This window comes from Crinia signifera, chromosome 6 (genome assembly GCF_055691185.1).
Source record: "Crinia signifera chromosome 6, ASM5569118v1, whole genome shotgun sequence".
Taxonomy (NCBI): Eukaryota; Metazoa; Chordata; class Amphibia; order Anura; family Myobatrachidae; genus Crinia; species Crinia signifera.
Window position 1 is genome coordinate 154,731,181 of NC_139222.1, and position 8,974 is coordinate 154,740,154.

Consider the following 8,974-nt stretch of genomic DNA (forward strand, 5'->3'; position numbering starts at 1 on the left):
ACAGCCATTTAGTCTGTCACTCACTTCTCTCTCTCTGCCCTAAGTGTGTGTATGTATGTATGTACTCAATGTTATGGCGATAAGAAGCATAGTGCAATTAATAGAGAAATATAAAACTCACTCCTACATGTCAGGAAGTGAAGCCTTTTAACCCATTGTATGCCTTACAACAAAACATCTTTGGAGTATGGACAAAAAAGGGGTTTTGGCAGGCCCTGTTATAATGGGAAATACATGTTTCTCACACTAGCAGGTCTGTGCAATGTGTGGCAATTGCTGTGTAGTAGTCTGTCTTCATGCCTGTGTAGTTACTACTCTATACTGGAGCGGTGCTTGTGTTAATGTTTAAGATATTATAACCCTTTCACTGCAAGCAGGTTCTCTGGCATCAAAAGGGTCTTAACTATTCTTTTGTCCCCCGTTAGAGGGTATAGAGTGAATATAATGTAAGCTATTGGGGTGTGTGTCAGAATGCGTAATCACTAGTGGATATAAGAATATAATTATGTTGTATAGATCATTAATCCTTGTATGACTGTATGCAATTTAATATTTTTTATTTGTACTTTAACTTTCATTTTGAGATGACTCTGTTAAATTGTAATGTCAATACTTTAAAAAAAAAAAAACATATAAAGTTCAAAATGCAAAGAATTAAAAACTACTTAATGCATTGTATCGTCTGTTTATTTTACCAAGTACATGGGTCACTTTAGATATCCTGTGTCCATCATATGTGATGACCCGATTGTGTATGTGTATGTATGCACTTCAATGGGACCCCACACTGTGCACGTTTTGCAGATCTCCTCACAGAATCAAGGGAGATAATTAGCTCCACCTGTCGATCTCTTAATGTGTCAATCAGTAATGAGTGCACCTGTAGGGTGACCTAGAAAATGTGAACAGAGTTTGAGAACCATTGGACCAGACTATCTATGGGGGTTGGTCAGACCTACTCGTAGTGGGCCGAATTAGGCTCCTTGGCCCGTGGTGAGGGTCTGAGCATGTGCAAACTCCATGAGTGAACGCCTTTGGTGAGTTTCATAGTTCGCTTCAGTATGGGAGGGCGGGGGGTGGTATCAGGGGAACGCACAGCACTTTGTGGCCGCACAAATAGAAATGCTGGACATTCACTTGCGAACGTAGGCAAGAAGATGCCTGCTTGGGGTGGGTGGCTGACACATGACGTCACCATGCATCCTGTATTCGGCCATCTCTGGCCAGGATAAAAGGCAATTTAGACTGTTTGTATCTGCGAAGGGTGAAGCAGCATGTGCATGGGTGTGTAAGCGCACACATCCACTCGCACGGTAGGGATCTGTGTGGCGGAGGGGCCAGACGTGCAGCCGTTTACCGGTTTGCTAGGCTGTGAACATACTCAGCCTAGCGAACAGGTCTGAATCAGGCCCCATGTCTCTGCCAGCTATCCACCATCTGGCAGAGCATGCTGGAGCTTGTAGTTCCACAACACTTCTGTTCTGGCCAGTGCCCATGTTCATACAGCTGTGAAAATGTGTATATTGCACCCCATCCATTTCATAGCTGTAGCTGTAGGCCGATCAAATAACTGTGTCACAGTGTAAGATGGCTTTAGGCAGTAATGGACGTGATACAAGATGATTATATCGGACTAAGAAAAAGTACTTGCAAATCAATCCATTTATTTTTAAATTAGTCTTAGCCATCTAAGTCACTGTAGGTTTCTCTGAGCTGCTGCTTCCTCTGTGGCCCTCTAGGAACTACTATATGTGCTGATATGATGCTTTAGTGTTGCAGTAGGACAACATACGCAATGGCTGATACAGGGTGCACAGCCTACTGAGGTATGGACCATTAGGAGCTGTAAGCACAGCGCTTATAGTTCCCTATTGTTACATTAGATCACGCACATTTTCAGCTAGGCAGTCACTATGGCACAGCTTAAGAACTGTATACTTGTGACCTATACACATCGATAGAAGCAGACTGTCTCCTTACTAAGATCTACTGGTGTTACTGGTCTACAGATGTGTCCTCATACATCTAGCCTTAATACGACACGGAGTGTTTTTTTTTTTTAACAAACGTGTCTCTGTCACAATGAGATGTGGATACACGCGGTGACTGCTGATTGTTCGATAGGACTCTTGTATATTGACAATCAGTATACAGAGCAGGAAAGGTCCTTATATAGATGCAGAGACTTAAGAAGCCTACACACGGGGAGATGCAAAAAAAAAAGAACAGAATCTAACCAATGGTTAGTATATATAGAGCGCTTACTATGTGATGTTGCCCCAAAGCAGCTGCTGTGGGAGTAGTCAGCTCCCGATATGGATAGAAAACAGAAAAATGGAAAAAAGCAGCGCTGATAAATCGATATAGGCTATGAATCAATGAAATAATTTTTAATAAAAATTCACCATTAAAAACCATACAGTACATATAAATAACACAATATGGCAAGGGACTTCCATTGAAATAAAAACAAGGATCAGACGATTGAGCAGGTGGTGATTGCTGCTATTTGGACCCAGTCTTGGAGAAAAAAATCCTTATTCCTCCACATTCGACATTGCTTCCACCACCTGCTCAATTGTCAATCGTCTGATCATTGTTTTTATTTCAATGGAAGTCCCTTGCCTGTTTCATCTATGGACACCTGATCACTTGCAGTAGTGATGACTCCCGAGCTGGCTAATTCCATCTTTTGCCTTCGGTTTGAGACCAAGTACACAACTACCAGGATACCATAAAGCGGCTAATGAGGACTCCGCCCATCATAACATCAGTGGATCAATGCAGGTTATATGATTTCTGTATGGTGATTAAGCAAACTGGGTCCAATCAGTCATATTGTGTTATTTATATGTATGGTTTTTAATGGTGAATTTTTAGTCAAAATTATTTCATTGATTCATAGCCTATATCGATTTATCAACACGGAGAGATGCAGCAGAGCGATGCAAGATCACTCAACACACAGCAATATGTCAACGCTGTGTGCTGAGCAATCTGTCAAGGCCAATGTTCTCCAGTGATTAAGAGATTAATATCCAGCATATGGACACAGTTCTTCCCACAGAATAGCCGATTATGTGGTGTACGCCCAAAGTATTACTGCAGACAGTTCTAATGTATATTTGACAATCCTTAAAGGAAACGGACTGTACAGAAATTATATATATATTGTGAAGAGGATCACATATACTGGAGTCAAATGAAGTCTTTGTTCTTTATTTTGGTTAGCAGGTCACAGCATACCAGGTCAATTATACAGGCAAGTGGAGTTACAGCATACAGGTAATCACAGCATAGTATAGACTCTTTCAAATGCTCCATTGGCCCCTACTGTGGCCTATCACTTGGGCAGCTTATCCACCATCAAGAGCATTTACCCTTTGCCCTGGAAACACTTATATAAGGAGAGCACTGGTGCTGCTGATTACACAACCCTGCGGATGCTACTGCTTCCTCCTCATTACACTCACGTGGGGAGATGCCGTCTCTGCCACACTATATAATATCACGATAAGTGCAGAGGTTAGGGTATGGGAGGAGTGCGTTGGAGCCAGGGTTAAAATACTCACTTGGAATAGTTGGGATTCTGAGCTTTGGTATCCAAACCACTGGGATTTTCTTCCCATTCCATTAACTACTTCTAAGCACGCAAGAATACTTCCCAAATGCAATATTCTGCTGAGGCACACAGGGTACAGCAACAAAATGTACTGTAGGAACAAAACATTAGTCCTTCAACACCACATTATTACCTATACTTACACCCAAGTGCAGAAATGATGAACGGTTCTTTAGGTGCATTGTGTATTTAGCACAATGTGTAAGTGATAGAGCTGATACATTATACCCTGCCTCCATGCACTGGGCTTAGCACATAACTTACCCCATTAGTAGGTGCATGCATAGCCACGTTTACTATGTTAACGCACACAATACAGAACATACATTTCTAATAAGTCTCAAAGTTGTCTGGACACTGATCAGGCTGGAATAATAGAACTGGCAGGACATCAAGCTTCAGTTTTTGGTAAGTAAAATATCTCTGGGACACAACAAGGTTTATCAGGTATGGTTTGCGGTTACGATTATAGGATATTTACACTTGATTTAGGTGTGCAAATAGAGGCAGAGGCTGTAATTCTAACTGTGCAGCTGGTGTGTCAGATATATACAATGTTTCCATTAAATATACCAGTTTATAGTCTGATTTATTCATGTTTTCAAAACCTGTCCACGCCAACATAAATATTAGCAAGTCAATGAAAGTAACTTGTGTTTTCCCATTAATTTCTTTTCCCAAAATGGCATGCATAGCAAATATCAGTCACTCGTTAACTGTTGGATAACATTCCCTTCCGTGTTGGGATAGCTATCCCAACATTCTCCCCAAATACGCAAGTAATAAACTCACACCAATATCTCCTTAGGTGTTCTGTATTATAAGGCATAGCAGTGGATCAATTCAGAGGAATGTTGAGGATCATGCATGTTTCTATCATCTTAATCGCAGTAATGTTAGCTAGTACCCATCTCCAAGGAACACAGACCCCAGAGCATATACTGCAGATAATATGAAATGCCAATGCTGCAGAAATAAGAGGTCTCCATTATGACTGTACAGGCGCATCTACAGGCATTATTCCTTTTTATCAGATGCTTTTGCACAAAGATTCCTGTATAAATGAAGCTAGGACATAATAAACACTTCTATTGTCATCAGGACGTTCAACCTAGGACAAAGGATGGCTGTGGACACCGCAGGCCATGCAGACATTCAGGGCACACCATGCAACACTCAGGAGGCATGGGAGAACAAAGGAAAAATACCTTTGCTGGGATGTAATACAATCCAATTTTTTTTTTTAAAGCAGCAACCTTTTATAAGGCAAAACCATGACTTGCTAATGATTGGCGCATTTAAAACTTCAGAGTGTTGCGGTCAACCCATAGCTGCCTACCCTCCTGCATTCTGGAGGGGACTCCATGAAATAGCAGCAATCTCCCTCATTACTCTAGCAATCTCCCTCATTTCACCCAGCCCACATAACACTATTACATTTTTGGGGGGGGGGAAAGGAATGAGAAATAGATACATTTACATCAGCACCATTTCCCAGCACTTTACCAAGTATAGTAGCTCTTACTAACTGCTTTGGGGCTCATCTACATTTGGATATAAGTCATTTTAAAAAGATTCCTCTCAGATGTAGCAGTACACACCCACGCTTCTAGGTGCCATGTTCCCAATCTCTTTTCACAATCTCTCCATATATGAAACTGGAATCTGGGTGCTGAGAATGGGGTGCTGAGAATGGAGGGTTAACTTTTTCCTGTACACCTTATGCGTGACTCAGTAGGCTCATTCGTGCTGGAGGGTACAATACTTTTCAACTGCTGATGTTTGGTGCTGAGCTCAGTGCCTACAGAGTACCTAGTAGTACGTTTATTTATAAGGCGCCGCAAAGTGTCCGCAGTGCCGTACATAGCAAACAAAAAACAAATTACAAGGTAACGTACAGGGTGTGTTGAAAAATACAGTATAAATAGGGGTATAGCTAGTAGAACTAAAATCAGCATCAGTTCTGAAGTAGGTGACAAAATTGTCGAGGAGACTGAAGATGAAGTAGAGGAAGGGAAGAACAGGACAGGAGCACAGGTGAGGTAAAGAGGTAGGGTGAGTACGTGAGGCAGGAGGACCCTACTCATAAGAGTTAACATACTAAAAATAGGTGGGTGGACGAACGAAATACAATAGGATAAGTAGGAACGGAGGCAGTATGGGGGGTGAGTGGTGCGCTATCAACAGCTGCTGGCACTGGGTTGTCAGACCCAAAAAACAACAAGGTAAAGAAGAGGAAATGTGCCAGCGCTGGCTGAATAATTATGAAGACCAGACGGTATCTCAAAATTATTACAAATTTAATTAGACATATAAAAACATGAAATAACAAAAATTATAATAAAAACAATGTATAATTATTAAAAAGAATGAGCACAAGATGCTTGACTGATATATGCGGAGCTCCACTAATGTGGAATGAGAACTGAGAGTTAATATTACCATCTGAGGTTGGCTGGTGTGGATGACAGCAGCAATATGAGTGATGTTGCAGTCCCTGTTGATGTGATTCCCTGTGAAGGGATGGGGGTATTTCTCCCTATTTGGCGTCTTCTCCTTTTATAAATGGATCTTTTAGGAACTACGCTGAAGTCCCATGCAGATTTTTGTAATCCAATAGAATGAGGTGGAGATGATGGACGTCTGTGGGAGAAAGGGCATCACTTGGGCAGATGGATTTGAAGAAATAATGCAGGAACGGAGGCAGGATAGGAGGATCAAAAGAGGTTAGGAGGAGGGATAGGCTAGTCGAAAAAAGAGGGTTTTGAGGGAGCGCTTGAAGGAGGTAAGGGAATCAGAAAGCCTGATGGGTGGCGGAAGGTTGTTCCAGTGCAGGGGGGCAGCGCGAGAGAAGTCTTGGACACGGGAGTGGGAGGAGGTGATTAGGTGAGAGGTCAGTCGGCGGTCAGCGATGGAGCGAAGAGGACGGGAGGGAGTGTGGATAGAGATCAGTGAAGAGAGGTAAGGAGCGGTGGAGGAGGAGAGAGCCTTGTAGGTGGTGGTGAGGAGTTTAAAGAGAACTCGGAAAGGAATGGGGAGCCAGTGTAGAGATAGACAGAGGGGGGAGGCAGAGGTAGAGCGGTGGGAGAGGAAGATGAGCCTAGCAGCAGCGTTAAGAATGGTTTGGAGAGGTGCGAGGCGGGTGAGAGGTAGCCCAGAGAGAAGGATGTTGCAGTAGTCAAGGCAGGAGATGACAAGAGAGTGAATGAGAATTTTGGTCGCGTCAGTGGAGAGGAATGGTCTGATGCATGAGATGTTGCGTAGGTGAAAGCGGCAAGACTGTGAGAGAGCACGAATGTGGGGGGTGAAAGAGAGGGAGGAGTCAATGATGACACCGAGACAGCGCGTTTGTGATGCTCTTCAGGTCTGGGAGCCTCCTCCAGGCTTGTACTATTCTCTGATTGACTTATCTACCGCTTTGTGTGGGGATCCATGGTGGCTGCCATTTTGGGGGTAACTTTAGTAAAGCTTCTAAAAAAAAAAAAAAAAAAAAAGAGTAATGTTGCCCATAAGAACTAATCACAGTCTGCCTATCATTTTCTAGAATGCAGTTGAGAAATGAAACAGAATCTGATTGCTATGGGCAACATCACCACTTTTCATTTTAAGTAGCTTTAGTAAATGAACCCCTTTGAATCATGGTCTCTAATGTCTTGATCTCAGTTCCTGTCCTCCAGGAGGTCCCAGACTGTGGCTTCTGGCTTTCAGGTGTGGTAGCCTACTGTTTGGTCCTCAGAACATTGGTGTAGATGCCTGGCTGGATACACTAGCATCTTCCCTACTTGCTGAAGAAGTTTGGAGCCTGAGTCTTCTCACCTAGGTCTGTCTGCTTTCTCCCTGTGGCCTGTGCTATCGCTTTTTTTTAAACTTATGGGGTAATTCAGACCGCAGGGCCAAAAATTTGGTTGAGAGACACCACCTCGCTACAGTGACATCCCACCTTGTGAATTCATGCGCTCACAGTGTGAATAGATGTGAATGGCTGCACATCTATTCACAGCTGTGCAAATATGTCAAACCATTCGGAAGTCGCTCACCATCTAATGATTTTTCCAGTCACCGCATACTCATAGTAGTGGCTGCGATGAAAACGGGCAATACACATTCCCCTAAAATGCTTGGGCATGTCTGCGATTTCCCTGTCACCCTCAGTGATTTTTTTCCAGCACACCTGCATTTTTCTGGGCACTCCCAATAAAATATCAGGTTACCACCACCAGCTGCCTATTTCCTGTCAATCACCTTTGGAAATGGGCAACAATGAAAAAAAAAAAGTAGCCATTTTTTATTGCAGGACGGCCTCGCACATGCGTACTACAAGCAATACACATGCAGTTTATCGATAACGCTGTGCGAATTTGAGGCCATGTGATCAGTTCTGAATTACCCCTTTACTTTATTAGAGTGACCTCCTTATAGTCACCTGTCTTTTAACCTACTCCAGCTTTTCCCCTTCTAGCTTTTACATTTGTATTACTTTGTTATGGGGCAGATGTATCGATCTGCCTAGAACGTTTTTTTAAATAACGAGTCCCGGCATAACGTGGAGAAGCGGGAAAACATTCTAGGCAGATGTATTACCCCCACCCCCAAGCTGATAAGGAGAACCGTTATGCCCAGCGTGAATGGCTCTCCTTGCCGGCTCCCCCGGTGCCCCGCGCACTCACCCCACCCCTGGCCTGGTTTCTGGGGATGCACGAGATCTCGCTAAAACCAAGAGATCTCCAGCGCAGCTCAAGCCAGAAGCAGGGCTAGCATTGTTCCTACAGTGGGGAATAGGACAACGCTAGCCCTGAGCTGGGGAAGTGGCCGGGATGATTTAACGCCTGGGCAGTTGTTAATACATCGCCCCGGCCACTAATCACTGGGGTGGGGGGGCGGGGGTAGGTTCTAGGTGCGCTAGTAATACATTAGGGTAAACGTAATCCCCCCCAGTTAACCAGCGTTAAGTGCAGAAATGCATTTAACGCTGGTTGGTACATCTGCTCCTATGAGCCATGCAAGTACAACAGTAACAATCTGGACCAAAGAGCAACTTTGTATAGTTGTTAACCTAATAAATCAAAATCTAAAATTCTTCTGGTGTTTTCAACCAATGGACGAACAGTGGGGTTAATTCTTATTTATTACTAAATAAATTCTTACTTAAAGCGCACATAAAAGGTATATTTCGCTTTTCTAGCACACCAGACAGATGACCCCAAAAGCAGTGACGCTCATATAATTTCTTTCACAAGTATGCATTGAGGACTTTGTTTTGTGACTGCTCCTGCTTTTTCCCATAGTATACAGGTATATGAATAATCCTCTTAGGAGTATACGGTTTATTTATTTTTAGCACTACCCAGTCAT